Source organism: Montipora capricornis, chromosome 13 (assembly GCF_036669925.1).
Source record: "Montipora capricornis isolate CH-2021 chromosome 13, ASM3666992v2, whole genome shotgun sequence".
Taxonomy (NCBI): domain Eukaryota; kingdom Metazoa; phylum Cnidaria; class Anthozoa; order Scleractinia; family Acroporidae; genus Montipora; species Montipora capricornis.
The window spans coordinates 19,162,226-19,180,688 of record NC_090895.1 but is presented as its reverse complement, the minus strand read 5'-3'; the positions used below and the strand labels follow the sequence as shown (position 1 = coordinate 19,180,688).

General features: G+C 38.1%; 2 long non-coding RNA genes across 8 annotated transcripts in view; one reads left to right on the top strand and one right to left on the bottom strand.

Moving 5' to 3' along the window:
* The window catches only part of LOC138029346 (uncharacterized), a 27,204-nt gene extending 8,741 nt beyond the window's left edge, over positions 1-18,463 (top strand). For 4 of the 7 annotated variants that reach the window (XR_011127865.1, XR_011127868.1, XR_011127866.1 and 1 more), the window contains 4 exons: positions 6,580-6,641; positions 7,502-12,614; positions 13,981-14,111; positions 18,318-18,463. This is a non-coding gene — a long non-coding RNA (uncharacterized lncRNA). Of the gene's footprint in view, positions 1-4,082; positions 4,121-6,579; positions 6,647-7,501; positions 12,615-13,980; positions 14,112-18,317 lie in introns of those variants that run through there. The other 3 variants (XR_011127864.1, XR_011127870.1, XR_011127869.1) reach the window with 2 other exon arrangements.
* LOC138028366 (uncharacterized) lies at positions 2,073-3,555 on the bottom strand. The gene is made up of 3 exons (XR_011127651.1): positions 3,519-3,555; positions 2,887-2,979; positions 2,073-2,613 (listed from the first exon to the last, which is right to left on the bottom strand). It is a non-coding gene; the product is annotated as an uncharacterized lncRNA (long non-coding RNA).

Genomic DNA, 18,463 nt, shown 5'->3' with positions numbered 1-18,463 from the left:
TCACTGCCAGCAGCAGTGATCAGTTTTATTTCGTAGGAAGTTTATCATAACATAGATATGTATGTAGTTATCGCTGAAATCAGACTCAAAAAACTTCGTTATATTTTCTTTTTGTTAATCTCGCAAATGATAACCTGGGATGTTTACGAAATGAATAAGAATAAATCCTGATTGAGTCGTACCATCTATCTATTTGCTCAGTGTTGTTAGATATGCAATATTTCCCATAAATGCGTGATAGATTTTGCTAGGATAGGTCGTAAGTTGCTTTTCACATATTGACAGAACCATGTGTGTAGGCGGGTCGGGTTACAATTATAGTCAATGACACAGTTCTCCGCAACAGTACTCCGTATATTCCGAGGAAAATGTCGCTATGTTGCCGTCTTTGCACTATGGCATGTCTTAGATGTACCACATGTACGGGACATTTGGGATGGCTTTATAAGCTTAACCATCATCCTAGACATCAGCCCTGCACTGATGAGGCCCAAAAGGCCAGTACAGTACTGTATACAGTTAGTTATAGATAGATAGATAGATAGATAGGTAGATAGATTGATTGATTGATTTGCAGAGTTGGATTATTTGGTCGAAGATATTTATTGCCACTAAGAGTTTCATGCTCCTTGCGGAACAATCATCAGGCAACTGCCAAGAATGACGGATACAAAAGATGAAATGTCATCACTGAACAACAGTCTAAGCACCCATTTTAAATAGGTTAGCTTTGGATTATTGTTGTGATCGCCGATTACTTCATGTAAGCTAACCTTTTTCAAATGGGTGCTTACACTTAAATACTGTTGAAGAATGCTGTTTAAAATGGGTGCTAACACATAGATGCTGCTAACACATGGATCAACACTACTCATTCGAAATAGTACTTTTAGGGTACTCCATTTGGGTACTCCATAGGGTACTCCATGGAGGAGGGCTCGGCGCGTTTTGTCCTCTCCCGCATAAGTTTGTATCATAAGAACATAATCAGCAGATTTGATGCATTCTCCACTGATGCTTATATTACTGAAATAACACTAACTTCTTGAATGAATTTGCTGAAATAAACGTTTTTTCTAACTAAAACAAATAACTTTCAGTAAAAATATGTAGTTTTAGTCTGACTCAAGTTAACACTTCGACCGTTACAAATATTTTTAAAGTTAAAAAGGTAATTTTGGAAACAAAAAACTCATTTTAGTTTGGAACAGCGTTATTGAAGCAAAATGCCTTCGGGGTGTTCAATATAATTGAGTACTGAATGGAAATCATAAAAATCTCCTTGGAAATTTTTCAATTGCACAACCATTTTCAAATTATTTTGTTAATATGACACAACAAAGAAATACATAAAATTGGCGTGGTGGATGCTGAGAAGTCACTTTTTTTGCTGATACCCATCTAAGTGTTGGACCACAAGCTAAAAGAGGATCAAGGTAAGCAGGAAGCCTAGGGTTTCTAATGGCATCACTCAATTTTTCTCATGCAATCCATTTCCTTCCTTGAGAGACCACATGATCAAGTTGTAGTGTTTCGCTTTTCTTAATGGGACAAACGCACGCAGAACTTTCTTTTTGGGAGCAGAACTCACAACAATGTATCAAGTGCTCCGAAGACAACCTGAAAAGTTCTCATTATGCAGCGATATGTAACCAGATTCTTAAGAACCTCTCAATAGATTTACCTGTTAAAATTCGAAAACGAAATGTAAACAGTTGCTGTAGAAAGCCAAGAACTTTTTTTTTTCAGAAATTACATTTTTCAAGTGACTTGTTAAAAGGCTTAATTTAGTATTTTCCATCAATGCCGATGTTCATTTAACGTTTGCACTCTTACACGGGAAAAACAAGGGAAACGTTGATTTAGGATGAAAGACAGTAACGGAAGCGTGATAGTTGAAGTTCCCGTTATGTTTCGTCGCGCTGGATTGATTCAACGGCAAATTTCGAAGCCAAAAAACATGTATTTTGTTATAATTTGGTGTTATAAAGTAAATGTCAATGAAATTTCTCCCATGGGATAATTTGAATACTAAGGAGAAAAGGAATAAAGCATACATGGGAAGCATGAGGAATTCTCCTTCGTAAACACTGCCCCCATACCCCATGAAAGTCATAATGCTTTCTTAGGTGGCAGAAGAATATCACGAGGGGGGAAGAAAAATAACTGTGCCCATTGGAAGCAATATCCAGTATCGTCCTCAAATAATAACTCCAATTATAATATTACCAAGAATACTACGATGCACCGACCTGATTTCCGCGCAGAAATTCGTATCACACCGCTCCTAATTAATTCGGAATCCGAGCTTCAAGCAAACATGAGATGTTGACCATAAAGTCTTTGAATTCATAGCACAATTCTTTCCAAAATGTGATCAAAATAGCAATTTGACTAGCAGCTGAATGAAACCCACTTGAAGTTCAAGCAACCGAATTCAAATATCCTCGTTTGTTCCAAACAATTGCCATGTCACATTATCTTCAACATGTCAAATTCCTTGCAATTTCGGCCATCCAATTGCCTCAAACCATGTCCAGGAATAAGCAGAAGACCTGTGCTCCAAGAACAATGCTGCACAGCCAGCTTTGCCAGCCTTGCGTCTTCGCTGCGCTGAAATAAATCAAAGTAATGATGGCTGATCAGTTTGTCCGTACGTTTTGTAGTCACTAGTGATGTGGAAAGATAATTATAAAAAAGCCTCGGTAACAGACCAAATATGCTCTAAAGGTGAAATAGGGCTGTCCCTGCAGCAGTATTTCCCATGAGTGTTATATGAATTCGATCATGAGTTATTCAGGGTCTGGGAAACTTATCAAGTTAATTAAGGCAGCTACCATGTTATCTTCTCCATTGACAAAAAGGTATCTGATAAATGTTACTTACTGGCTGGGAGATCGTACAGCGCAAAACGTACTGGGCTAAGGACCGATCGGTTACCGTATTCCTTCATATTGGCAATTTCCTTTAAACTTGAATCTGTCGGTTAAAGTAACGATCCAAATGAGATATCTAATTTAAAAAAAGAAATTATTTATTTAATTATTGGCGGAGAAATGTGGGTTTTACGTTTTGGCTGGAAGTAAAAATTACCCGTGTGATTCAGAGTCTTAGCGCTGTTTCCTCAATGGAATCAATTATTTCAGTTGAAGTGGACACTTTAAAGAACTAAAACCCAAACGGAATTTGTCTGATTGCCCCCAAAATTTGGCATGGGCTACATTAACATATAAACAGCAAAAAGGTGCCTGCGAATTTCTTTTATTACAAGACATTTTTTTCTCTGAGAGAATTTTCTGTACGAACACTTCACATTTTTCTAAAATACTATTTCGAAAACGTTCTATAACTTTTCACTGTAGCTGAGTTGTCAAAACGCAGACACATTTTTTAGCGCTTTGGGTATAGAAACGAAGGAACAAAATAAAATTGCGAAAAAAAAGATTTGCTTTGACTTGTAGCTTTGAAAAGGCGATTCGGACGTTCGCATATACAGGTCGTGAAAAATGCGACAATACCTTTAATTTCAAAATTCTTGATATAGTTTGATAGCCAGCTCTACAAGCTTTCATTTGATATGGGGATGCGAGACACCCTTGAAGGTATACGGTAGCCTTAATAGATTTCTGGGAAAGAAATAAAAACATACACGTTGAAAAAAGAAAAGTTGTGACTAAATAAAGCAGATGTCTATATATATTGGCTCATGATCGCTTCCGATTGAGAGGTTTTGAACCTTGACTCCGCTTAGCTTTTTCTTCATTGTTGGGGGTGTGAAAACTTTCAGAATCGTTTATAAACGAACGGAAGGGTGTTGATAAAACCAAGCAAGTGGCTAATTTTAAACGTTGGACAAACGTGACCGTGCTCTCAAGTTAAAGTAAGACATTTCTATCGCTCAACAATCGTCATCTGTTGGGAATTAATATATTTACCGCCATAAACGCTTAACTGTAAACACAGCATTAATCGAACTAATGGCAATCATAAGAATCTCCTTGGAAATGTCACTGTGTCAATTTTGCAACACTTTTCAAATTATTTTGTCAATATAACCGAAGAAAGGCGTGGCGGATTCTGACCTGTTGGCTAAAAGCTATAAAGCTAAAAGGGTATCAAGGTAAGTAGGAGAGGTTCTGATCGCATTACTTAACTTTTCTCATGCAATCCTTTTCTTTCCATGAATTGTATTCCACGGGAGTCCAGATGTTCCAGTGGAAGTATTTTTCTCTTTCCCATAATCGGACAAATGTACGCAAAATTTTTTTTTTGGAAGAAGAACTCGCAACAGTGTATCGCTTCCCCGAAGACAATCTGAAAAGTTCTGTTTATGCAGGGATAAATGAATAAAATTTAACCAGATTCTTAATTAAATCATATTGATGGATTTACCTGTTAACTTTAAAACGGCCCGAATATTATCCTTTAGGTTGAAAACTAGACAAAGGAAACATTAACAGTTGTATAAAGATAAAATCTTTTAAGAATAGTTTCATTTTTTAAGAGCCACTGCCCAGAAATATCAAGAATCCGACGATAGAATTCATATGTATACTTTTTAACTTAAATATTCCTGTCATAACTTTTATTTCAAAAATTATATTTAAAAGTTCCGCTGTTCTTGCGTTTTGCAAAATCTCAAAAAGCTCGCTTAGGTACCACGGAAACTGAGGAAAATGATGGATATTGAGCAACCTCGTTCGCAAAAATATAAACTTTTCCCGTAATAAAAATTCTGTCATATTTATAATTATCTTTCGTCATCACTTCGTATTTTATGTCATCTTTACGTCCGGTCGAAGATTTAACCACAAAGGATTCCAATTCAAAGTGAAATTTCGGTCAAATAGAGGGTCCTGCATCTACGCTAGCATATATTTTCCAGAACAAAAATAAACTCTCATAGGAAGCTGGACCATTCGTTTTGAGTGTGACAAAGTGTCAACTTGGACCGCTAAAAGCGACGCGTCAAGGATATTGCACTGAGCATTTTTAATTAGCGTGGCGTTGGAACCGCGGCTATCACGCAAACTATTTCAGCCATAACTCAGGGGAAATTTATAGAGCAGTTGGTTAAAACTAAAGAAGAATTGTGCCATTTGTCATGCCTGAACGAAATTGTGGCTATAAAGTTGTTCCACCTCAGTCTGCTTCCTTTCACTTTACGACGAAAGGCTTAAATTCTGTCTACACTGGCATAATTAATATTTTCCTGAACAAAATTAGACTCGCATAGGAAGCTCAATCATATGTTTTGACTGTGTCAAAGTTGTGTCAATTTTGGCCCGCTAAAAGCGAAGCGTTAAGAATAAAAAAAATGCACTGAGTATTTTAGCGTTGCGTTAGAACCACGATTATCACGCCAATCACTTCAGCCATAACTTAGGAGAAACTTATGGAGCAGTCGGTGAAAACTTTAATGGAGAAGAATTGAGCAATTTTCTTTCCTGAACTAAATTGCGGCTAGAAAGTTGTTCCATCACTGCTTCCTTTCACTTTAAGAGAAAAGTCTTAGATTTAAGTTAATTGTAAGCGCTATCAAATTTTGACTCAACTACCCAATCAGACACAACTCAAGTAACAAAATCACAACACAACTGTATAGATACCTAGGCATGCATGTGGGATAGGAAGCGCCACAAGCCGATTTATTTTGTTTGCCATATGCATGGTATCTCCCCTCCCGCATAACAATATGTTAGCATATTTGATGGTACTGACCTACTAAAAAATTATTGCAGGAAAGGTAGACTGGGCTCTTCCAGGATACGAAAACCCAAAACCCTGAGGGAATGAGGGAACGTATTCTCCAAACCCTATGAAAGTGCCACTACCCTATGGAGCCTAAGGGGAAGAGATAACAAAGAGAGCACGGGAAGAAAGCTGAACCTCGACTGATTCAAATTCCTAACGGTTGACTACTCGTACAAGAAATTACCCATAATCCCCACCAGACAACCGGACCCAGTCGTCTGGTCCGTGCCGGCAAAATATCTATTTCTGCCAATTTTACAGTCTACAAATGTTAGAAATAGCATGTAGTTTCCAGTTGGCTGTCACATAGCAGGAATACTTTTACAAGTAATGGCTCTGCAGGCCGATATTAAACTGTTATTAAGATAAAAATGTCGCAGTTAGTCTCATTTTTATGGAATATTCACTGAAGTTTTGTCCATAACGAGTCTCGCTTGCTGGCCGGCACGTCCGAAACACATAATACCTGGTGGTTGCCTTGGAAGGTTTTCCGGCTAGCCTGGAAGTGATTATTTCAAAGGCCTCTGAAACAATTTTGCTCTGCGTGAGATTACTTTAAGTACGATGAAAAACGATGAAAGCAAAGGTTATTTACGGGTCTGGGAAACTTGTCAAGAGAGCTTGCACGTTGTTTTCTCGACAGGCATTGAGATACTGTCTGATAAATGTTATTTACTGGCTGGGAGGTCCTAACAGCGCAAAGTGATAAGTGCGGCGGCTACGAATAGCCTTTTCAAGACCCATACGGTACATGGAATCTAGATAACGTACGGAAAAATAGCACGAAGAAAATTTAGACATTTGTTATTTTATTTAATTTTTCAGTCCTTGCTAAACGATTGAGGTCATGAAGTTTCTGGTGGTCTTTGCTTTGTCGCTGTCACTTGGTAATGTTATATACCATTGAGGGCTCACTGAATTTATACATTATAGGGTCTTTAAATAGACAACCCTGCATTTGTGCTCATAAAGAGTAACAAGTGTCGGGAAGGAACTTTATTTAAGTGTCTAGTCTTCTTGCACTGGAGCACTAATATTAGGCCACTTTGGAAATACCATAATACTCTTTGTTTATCCGCCCAAATTTTGAATAGGCATTGTTTTTGTTTTCTCTTGGGACCATTGTAAGTCCCAAGAGAAACTGCTGAAAATGCTTATACAAAATTTGGGGGGACAAGCAAAGAGTATTATGGTATTTTTCGAAGTGGCCTATTGGTTTTTGAGGAGAGGGGAACACCGGAGTCCCGGAGAAAAACCCCTCAGTGCAGAGAAGGTAAGCAACAAACTCAACCCACATAAGACGCCGAGTCTGGGAATCGAACCTGAGCTGCATTGGTGGGAGGCAAGTGCTCTCACCACTGCGCCATTCCTACTCACTGATTTCGTCGCAGTTACGTCTAAGTATGGTTGGAATGTGAAATGATGATGGAGGGAGCCCACCGTAGCTGTGCTGTGTCAGTCGAGGATAAGACACCATAATTAGCTGGTATGGTGTCCTCCTGATAAGTTTCTGGTCGGATTTAGGACTGGAGTATTCAACTATGTTGCATCTTGAATTCATTATCCCCATTAGGTGTTTGTAACTTCGTCTCTTAGCTGCCGCTCTCTCAGGATTGTGATAGGTCCAGCTGCTTTCATTTAATCTACTTATTTTAATTCGATAGTTTTAACTTCACAATACTTCTTTCAATACTTAACAATATATATTTTTTATAATCCTCGTTAATTCGTCTTTCCTTTATTGTAGGTGTCATGAAAGGTAGGATTGTCACCTTTGTTACCATATCGTCTTAAATGCGGGTTAGCGCTGACTATTCCTGAGCAATGTCACCTGGAAGAGAATGTGCTAGGAACAATGATGCTTTGAAAATCACACCAAAGATATATCAGTTAAGTTAACTTTAAAAATTTAAAATAATTTCAATATTCAAGATTTCTATTTTTGCGGATTGGGGTTAATACTTTTGACAGTATAATTAAGGTATGACAGATGTCACCGTTAAGAAGCAAATAGTTTAGATTCTTAACGAGGCGAGTTCGAGGGATGGCGACACAAGGGACATTTTTTTTAGGGGAACATATAATTTAGGCCCTGTCTTACCACTAGCACTCGCTTTTTGTTCATTTTTGCTTGCTGCTTTTTTCACCGCAAACAAATTCATCTTGTGACAGTTCCCACCATTTGTTTAGTAACACCGGGTAACGCCTGTTAGATAATCAGCACATCAACTTTGTGGTAATTCCCAGGGGGGCACCCTCTATAAACACACAAAATTGTTGTCAGGATAGTTTGGGTAAGGACGCAGTAAATATAACGGAAGTAGTATTGGTCGGATGACTAGACAAACTTTATTCAAAAGGTCTAGACAGCAGCAACGATATAGATATTCGTATAAACATAACAACTTTCTTTAATTTTCCAGACATGTTCCGACGGTACAATCCGTCATCTTCAGTGTTACATATTATGAAATCGCCATTGAATTTAAAGCGCGAGCGATCTTACAAAGTTCGCTACATTGCGTTGTCAATATTGCGTACTAAAACAAAACAAAACAAGACAAAAATTTTGAAATGAGTGACGCTTAGTCTTTACAGGGAGAGAGTCAGGTTAATGTGTTTCACCTGCTAGTTGAGATCGGGCTTCTCTCATTTTATAAGCATGGATTCCTTAAGCTTCACTTGGTACTTAGGGGCTGCAGAGTCCAGGATCTCGAAGCAATCCGGTGTGCAGGATGCCCTACAATGAGTTCAGAGTTTTGTGGAAACTTGGAGTTTTTGTGAAGCTTTTGTGTTTCTCTCTCTCTCTCTCTCTCTCTCTCTCTATATATATATATATATATATATATATATATATATATATATATACATATCTAAAGAGAGAGAGAGAGAGAGAGAGAGAGAGAGAGAGAAGCGTATAAAAGATATATATAGAGAAGCGTTAAAAGGAAAGCCGATTCTCCATTGTGCAAAGTATTTATATATAATTTAACTTTAGATAGTTTGATTTAATTTGTTACTTTATTACTTTATTACTTTATTACTTTACTTTTACTTTACTTTATTACTTTATTTTGTTACTTTATTATGCACACATTTTGTTCTTATGTTTAGTATTTATGCACGATCCCATAAGCTGCATATCTTTAATTATCATCGCGCTAATATAAAGGCAGGCTATCTGTCTGTTCTTACGGCGCCATTGCATACAACACGTCCAACAAGTCGTGCCGTAGCCAGCACACATTCCCGCGTTACTTATCCAAAACTGTTTCATTTAAACATGGCGCTTATAAGTTCTTATACACCAAGAAGGCAAGAGTCATCCAATAGGCTTTCTTTACTCTTTCTTTCTCAAGCTCTCTACAACACGATCTGCTCTTATTTTCAGTCATGATGGGTGCCATGATTTTCACTCAAAGCTTATAATTACAACTACAGCAACCCATATCCTTCTCTTATATATTGTCTTTTTTTTTTTCCGATCAGGTTGGTTCCCAATGTCTATTGCTTCTCAGCCTTGCTAACATAGGCGTTCTTGGTTTTCTTGTTGTTTTCCTTTTACGATTCGGTGTAGACACGGGCGTTTCCAAACGAAATGCCGCCGTCTCGAATGAAACTGGTACATCCTCTTTTACAATAACAACAGAAATTTTAGATTGACTCGTAGGTGTTGATTTTGGTGTTGCTCAAACACGCATCGTTTCTGAGGGAGGTGTTCGTTTTGTCGGTGACACAGATCTGACACTGAACGGGATGGGGAATTTTAGTTTTCCTCAATCCAGTCGCAGGTGTATATTTTGGAGAAGCGGGAAGTTTTTAATTTTTTAGGCTTTCCCTAAAGATATCGTAGGAGGTTGAGCAGGACTTGTCTCAGTTGGAGCTGGCGACGCAGTGGTCGTCACCGTAGGTTTCACAGTTATTTATTAAAGAATTACGAAGTAAAAGTTGAACTACATAGGGGTTTATGTACATTGTCCGGGTTGTACAATATACTTTCCAGCTAAGATCTTTTGATTTTGTAAATTAGTCCTCCTTCTGTTGGGCGGAGCTTAGCACATGTAAAAAGACAGCCGACAATTATTGTTCTCGACAATTCGTTAAAGGATTAAACTGCATACAATAGTTTCCAGCATGGATCTTTTGATTTTGTAAACTGTTGTAAACTGTTCTGTCTTCCGTTACTGACAGGAGTTTACGTTTCTGTCCGTTATGACTGAACATTTAGCACTTTGAGCATGTTGAGTTTATTGTTCGCTGGTAATAGAGATGCTTCCTCGTATTCTAGTGCGCCAGCCAAGTCGTCTTTCTGCAGAATTTTACAAACAGAAAATCTTCTAAAAGTCTTCATCAAAAACGATTTCTTAAGACATGAGCAAGCGAATATTAGCGTCAAACAATTTGGTTTTATCAACGGAGTTGATAATGTTAATTGGCCACCTTACAGAGATTCTAAAAGCTGACGTTTCGAAAGTTACCCCTTCGTCAGAGCGAATCGGATTGGATTCGCTCTGACGAAGGGCTAACGCTAGAAACGTCAGCTTTTAGAATCTCTGTACAGTGGCCAATTTACATTATCAACTCCGTTGATAAAATCAAATTTTTGTATTATACTTCCCCACCGACGCAGCACAACAGTTTCTTTAGAAAGTACCCCCTTAATTAACGTTTAAAGCCGACGTTTCGGCGTCATCATGACACCAGTTTCAAGGCAAAGTGAGTAAGTAATGCGAAGATTTGATATCTATAGTCTCTACGAATTAGCATAATAACAAAGGATCACAAGTTCTTCAAGTGAATATTTTCGCGCGAATGAAGTCCGTTTGCACATTTAGGATGGTTCAAGTTTTCTTGTATAAAGCATCTCATTAATTAGGCAATCAAATTTGTTAGAACATTTAGTAAGCACGTGAAATTGTTCTGAAAGACAAGGTTGTCCACTCGAGTTATGTTCGCTTAAATAATGTTTACAAATTGACGAAAAAGATCTCTTGATAAAATATTCACTCAAAAATTTATAGGGGAGCTCCGCGCGCTCCGAAGGCGCACTCGCGCGGAGCACTATAGTTAAGAAAATATGGTAACCCATCGATGCGAGCAATTTTGGTTTTATTGCCATGACGTCATCGACGGTCCGTACGTTCGTACGTCCGTCCACCCCTCCATGTATGTCAATGTGACCAGTATCATGCTAGTTTACAGCATACATCTATAATATTGGACATCCATGATTTGATCAATTGACACCTGTCAAAACAAAGTATCCGCTGACCAACATCACGTGACCATACCGCGGGCTCAAGCTTATAGCTCACCGAGGTCAGCTGTTTTTTTTAAATTTCAAGGGAGACCACAGGCCTGGTTTCAGTTTTCGATTGGATTGCAGGCTCAACCCAGGTTAACTCACCTAGATATAAGCGAGCCTTCATTTTTCGTGCGCTTTAGGTAACTCGACGCGGCTACACGTCCATACTACGTCAACTATAGTTCTTACACAGTCAACGCCTTTCGTGTTCAGCTGGAAAACGGTTTGGAAAATGTTTTCTTTTTGCATTTTTCAATCCAGTTTGACATATCATGATAGTTGTGATCCACACTGGCGGCTAAGCATCGGAGTGATATAAACTTAAACCGGAGTGTTTAGTTATAATTTGCTTAGAGTTGCTTTTTTCTCCGTTTGCAATTTTTTGGTATATCTTTAGAAGCCCTGATAAGGTTACATGATGCCTGGATGACCTTTGACTAGAACAGAAACGAAAGGAGAGCGAAAGAGAATGACAACCACGAAACAGAATACCAGTAATAACTCATATATTTAGTGAAACAAGTTACTCCACAAATTCTTTCCTTTGGCACTGAACGAATTGTTATTTTCAAAAAGTGGCTTAATCGGTTTTTCCTTTGTTCAGGAATGAAAATCGAATTTTTATTGTCAACTGGAATTAAATAACAATTATCTCTACTCTTTTGGACATAAAGAAAAAGTGTTTTTGTCCGCTTTGCTCTAAAATGCGAGCGAACAATTGCTTTTTAATCCGTTTCCCAACTGGTTTTCTATGTGTCTTGACAGTGACAACAAAATTTTGCCCTTATGTTATGAACACGTAATCGCAATGAGTTCTTGTAAAATTAGGGGGAAATTTCACTAGCTTGTGTTTTCAAAAAATTGTGTAAAGCACCGAAACGTTATTTAAGTAATGGAGCGGATCTTATTTCAAGTTCGTCCTTTCTTGGTTGCATTGCCGTATTTTGCCAATTCTTGTTCCAAGCCAACCTGGCGTGTTTTAATGAATTACATCAAAATGTGAATGATCTCGTTTTTAGAGATAAAGTGGAATAAAGTACATCAGTAAAACTCTGTTTTGACCTTAAACTAACAAACGTTTTATTTCTTGTTTTCTTTTAAATCTCATGCGCTTCAAGAAAAATTCATTGCCAAACTGATGAATTCCAAAGTAAATTTCACTCGAAAAACCGATATCGTACTCATCGCTTTGTGATTCTTGCGATATCGGTTTTTAGCGTATAATGTACCGTGGAATTCACTTGTTAGGTGTAGCCTCCTCCAAAAGAGGTAATGGAAAGACAAAATATGATCCCACCAAAGGATCCTTGGCATAAGCTTTACCTGCCTTAGGTACCATTTGTTTTTGACCTGATTCATTTTATCTAATTTCTTGTCAAATTCCTGTTTTATTTTCCAGTTTTGAGCTTGGATTGCTACTTTTGTCAAGGTCCATTAGCGGATTGTTCTTCGTCTATGACAAGCCGTTCATGCCGGTTGCCAGACCTTGGTGGACCTCTGTCAACTGCAGTATGCGTCCATGGATATCGCACTGACATTGATCATCATGAAAAGGGTAATATCATGCTGCTTGTGTTTAATTTCACGCCACTGCCAATGAAACTTCCCTTTATAATTTACCAAAAAAATTTGTCTTCCTTGCTTTGCAATTTTGGAGAAAAAGAGCAGCTTTAAATCTGACAATTCTAAAAGGGGTGTTCGTATAAACAATTGCGTTAACATAAAAATCATCGCCTGAGGCAGGATTCGAACTTACGAGCTCTGTAACACCGATCAGATGCTCTACCCATTGAGCTACTGCAACTCACTGGAGAGCTACAAGCAGTTGCAAAAAGGTTGAGACACTGCATTGAAAATTCACTTCTTCTTCCTAAAACTCATCTTCCACTTCATTAAAAAAGTCTTAACGCCCCTCCTTCCCTTCCCCCCTTTAGCTTGGTGGGAGGGGTGGGGGTGGGGATGCGTTTACTTGGATGATACGCATTGTACGGTTTATAACAGTGAGTGTCTCAACTCTTTTTGCAATTGTTTGTAGGTCGTTTATCTAGGCTCTAGGTGCCTTGGACTCTGGTGTTTCAGTTGTCCTTTAGCCCGTTGCCAAGCAACTTGTATTCTATCCTTCTCACGGGCGCATCTTTTCGTGTATTTAATTTAATGTTTTTTTTTTTTAATACAACCACACTTTTGAGTTTAAGGAACATGTTTCGATGTTTCAAACATCATCTTCAGCCATAGTGAGTGTATTCTATTTTTAAATATATTAGTAACACTTGTGCTATCCAGAGCATTTAGTTTAATACGTTGAAGTTATAGACTGCTTACAAGCATTACACTATTACAAAAAGATTTCGGCCCGAGACTAATTTAGGATGAGGAAAACAAGGCTTAAATGGAAAACTTGATATTTTTGAAAAAAAAAAACAAAAAAAAAGAATTGTTGAAAACACGAGCTTGAACATGCCTCCTGTTTTCAGACCCGATAAAGCACGTGCTTCGAGTTAATTTTTTTTTTTCTTCTTTTAGTTGATTCAAAAGTATGTCCCGCAAGAGTCCGAAGAAAGGTTAAAATCGTGTGGAGATTATATATTAGCATACACGAAAAACGGGCTGGGCCTCATTAATATTCTCTATATAAAGAATTCTAATCAGGAGTTTTTTTATCGGGTTTAACACTCATGCACTTGACTTTTTATTGATGTTTTGAATTATTGATGATTTTTTGCAATAAAAGTAGTTTTAACTACTTAAAGTGAATTTAACGAGAGGAGTTGTTACAAAGGTGACTCAAGACGCTTGGAAAGTTGCTTTTTCCACTGACATGTCTTTTTTATGTGATATTTTATTTTCTATTGAATGGTAGTTTAATGATCTTTTTTTCTTTGTTGGTCAAATTACCTATCTATAATTTTTACTTCACTTAGGATGCCTTTCGAATGATGAATGCTTGTCATTGTCAACTCGCTGTCAAGATGGAACCTATAGTATCCCATGCGTAGCGCAGTGCTGCTCTGAGGACTTTTGCAACATTTGAAGTGTTCTTGAACTTCTAAAGGTATGTATCACAAAGAATATTGAATCATATATGACAAAAATAATTTTACTAGAAAATTTGTAAGGTTTTAGCTTTGGCCTTACAAGAGAAATTTGTCAAGTAATCGAACTTCTTAAATGACTTGAAAAATCTTGCATTTCTTTTAACTTTTTAACTTTGTTGATAATTTAACATTACAGTTGATTTGAATGGTTTGTCATGATTCGTTCGCGTGGAGTTTGGACTGCCTGTGTGTTAGGTCAAAACGTAGTGGAAAAGACTAACAAATGCAGAAATTACAGCATAAGTATTTCAATGATCCAGATCGGTAACCCGTAACGGGATATAGAATGACATGCTGTCCGCATCCGAACAAGAGGGTTGATTGTTCTCTTAGGGGTAAACAGATCGACAGTTTTTTTAATTATCCCGCCCAATTGTATGGTTAGTTTGACAAGCATGTTCAGGCCCAGGCAAATGGCTTTGAGAGGCTGTCTCCGTAGAAGCGGTCCGGCCGATCCGGTTTGAAGAATAGAGTTCGCTCATTTATTGTGCGTTCCAAGACTTTCATGCGCCTATACTAAAAAAACACAATCCACTTGATCGGATCTTTTAAATTATCTGAGTTTTGAGGGATTTTTGATTCATTTGCTCGAACGCTCTTGGCGCCCCATATCGAGGCCTCAATTTGACCCAACTTTGAAGATCAATTTATCACGAACTTACGAAGCCTGTACAAAACAAAAACAACGGCCAGTTACTTCATGCCTTTTTTTTACACAAAGATGACTTTCATTTACACTGAGACTGAATAAAGCTACCAGCGAGACTTAAAGGCAGCCCTGTCATACAGCCTGATCAAACACGCAAACACCCATCAACTTCAAACCCTATTTATGAGAAAGTAAGGCGGTCAAATTCAATCAAACCAACGCAGCTAGAAAATAAATACCATACATAATGTCATTTCGGAGAGAAACCTTGCGACCCGTCCTTGATGGAATAGTTATAGCTCTTCGAACTTGCCTAATTTCGGTGATCTCCACATTAGACTGGTTAACAGAGAGCGTTGCACCAACCTCGCACGCAGATAGACCTAAAACAACGCTAAATAAACGACAAATACTTTTAAACACATTACAGGTCAATTGAAGGGGAATGACCCTCTTTTAACGGCTTCACCTTGGCTTACGTGCCACAGATAAATGCTTCAGTGTTCGAATTTCGCTCCATGATTTTACAAAAAGAGGACGATTTCTGCTGCCCAAGCACTGGATCCCTGAAGGTGAGAAAAAAGTTTAGGTATCTAAGTTGCTTCTTGTCTGCCATTATCATTCTTACATCGAAGTTTTTTCCTCGACAAAACGAGAAGCGACTAGAGACAGCGCGTCACCCAAGCCAGAAGCAACGGAGCAAAACGTTCCAATGCACGCAAAGTTGGCATTTGTGGGTTTGTAGCACTGATATACACTTTTTAAGCCTACGCACTTTTTCAAGAATGGTTAGATTTTACAAAATGTTTGTGTTTCTTCATTTTTTGTAAGTATGATGTAAGCCACCCGTCATGTAATTTTCATGAAAATTTGAGGGACAAGTCGTGGGTGACGCGCTGTCTCTAGTTACATGTGACAAAACGGTGAACACCAATGAAGATTGCCGCCATATTTACGTTTTGGACAACCACTGACCAAATTTAATCATAGCACCTGTGAGGTACTGAGGGAAGGAAGGTGTCAGTGAGGACTTTGATTGCAATAAAAGTTGTCATTGTTTAGACTTCCTCCTCGCTAAACCTGCAGACAATTGCAAAAAATCTCGTAAGTGACATACATACATACATGAACTTTATTTAAACTCGAATTTCAGAGTAGCCTGAAGGCTAATATCTTCGAGAACAAAAGAGAAAAGAGAAAATCTATATAATACACAAAAATCTACATACATACATACATACATAAAGCAAATCTATATACATGATTAAAAACCTATTTACGTACATGAAAAAATGTTAAATATACTGTTAAATCTAAAAGGAGATTGCTTCGAGGAGTTTTCTAAAACCAGGTAAAGTAGACTCTGATCTTACATTATCAGGTAGGGAGTTCCAGTTCTTAGACGCAAAGTAACGAAAGGAGTTGAGGCCATAAGTAGAAGTAACAGGTTTACATAGCGATAAAATATTCGTTTTTCTAAAAGAGTATTCAGACTGACGCAAAGGAAGCAATTTGCCAACTCTTATTACCTTACTTTACCTCACAAGTGCTATGATTGAATTTGGTCAGCGGTTGTCCCAACAGGTAAATATGGCGGCGATCTTAATTGATGTTCACCGTTTTGTCGAGGAAAAACTTCCATGTAAGAATGATACTGGCAGAGAAAAGGCAACTTAGATACCCAAACTTGATTTGCACCTTCAGGGATCCAGTGCTTGGGCAGCAGAGATCGTCCTTTTTTTTTGTAAAATCATGGAGCAAAATTTGAACGCTGAAACATTTATCTGTCGCAGGTAAGCCAAGCTGAAGCCGTTAAAAGAAAGTTTATTCCCCTTCATTTTGACCTGTAATGCATTTAAATGTATTTTTTGTTTATTTACGGTTGTTTTAGATCTATCTGCGTGCGAGGTTGGTGCAACACTCCCTGTTAACGAGTCTTTCAATGTGGAGCCAAAACTTGGAGATCCCCGGAATTAGACAAATTCAGAGAGCTATAAATATTCCGTCAAGGACGGACCCTAAGGTTTCTCTCCGTAATGACATTACGTATGGTACTTACGTTCTAGCTGCGTTGGTTTGATTCAAAAAGACCGTCTCACTTTTTCATAAATAGAGTTTGAAGTTGATCGGTGTTCGCGTGTCTGATTAGGCTGTATGATAAGGGTGCCTTTAGGTCTCACTGGTAGCATCATTCAATCTCAGTGTTAATGAAAGTCACCGTTGTATTCAAAGGGCATGAAGTAGCTGGCCATCGTTTTTGTTTTAGACAGGCTTCGTTAGTTCTTGATTAATTGATCTTCAAATTTGTGTGAAATGGAAGCCTCGATATAGGACGCCAGGAGAGTTCGATCGAATGAACCAAAAATCCCTCAGAACTTCAATACTTTAAAAGATCCGATCAAGCGGATTGTGGTTTTAGTATAAGCACATGGAAGTCTTGCAATACACTCGAAATGAGCGAAATCTATTTTCAAAGCGGATCGGCCGGACCGATTTTACAGAGACAGCCTCGTTCAATTTTGTTGAACATCATTAATTTCCAAACCGTTTGTTACCTTATTATACCCTAGCTGTGTTGAAACATGTTTAATCGAAGTTGTTGTAGAGTTTACCACCATATTTCAACATTGTTAGGTATGGTCATAAGCATTAATCGGCCTCTAAACGATGTATACTTGCCCTTATCCATAGAAACAGCCGTAGGATAAATACCAGGCCTCTGGTGAAGCTTTGAATCATTTGGCAAATGTTACTGATAATAAGATGAAACCGTTTGCCATCCGAGCGGGTCAACAGCGTTTTACACTTGAAAATGCAAACGAGTGTTTAAGCAAATGTTGAAGCCCTTTTGCCGGACTTTTGGCACAAGGCTCAGTTTGTATGACTGCCAACCTTAGTTGTAGTGTGAAACGATGAAGTGATATATGAAATGGATCATACATGAACTGCGGATATGAAATCAAGTGAAGCTATGATCCTTGCAGTTATGAACGCAATTTTTTGCAATTGCGTAAAGAAGCCTGAAAATTTCAGGACTTCAACGGGATTTGAACCCGTGACCTCTCGATACCGGTGCGACGCTCTAACCGACTGAGCTATGAAGCCACTGACGTTGGAAGCTGGTCGGGAATATTAATTGGAACCCATAAATGACCAGCTCCCAACGTCATTGGTTTCATAGCTCAGTTGTTTAGAGCGTCGCACCGGTATTGCGAGGTCACGTGTTCAAACCCCGTTGAAGTCCTGAATTTTTCAGGCTTCTTTAAGCTATCGCATAACTGCGAGGATCATAACTTGACTTGAAACCTAAATCTGTCTTCAATTGTGTCAGTCTCTCGTCTTCATTACTTTCATGACACACGTCCACTCACTTTTGCAAACTTCTTTCGGCTTTTGACGTTTTTGACTTATGTTTTTCATAATTTTTGACATCTGCCAGCTAAGGACAGTTGTTATGTATGCATTTCTTTTATTCTTTTCTTTTGTTTTTGTTTAATTTGACTTTATTTTTCAGATGAGCAAGATGAGAAACTGCTGTTCACAGAGTCAGCTGATGGAAATAATATCTGCAAGGGATTTATTGGATTTACTATGGATAAAATCGGTTTACATAAGGCTCGCATTTTTGTTGTCAAATTAATAAATTGGGAAGAAAAGGCA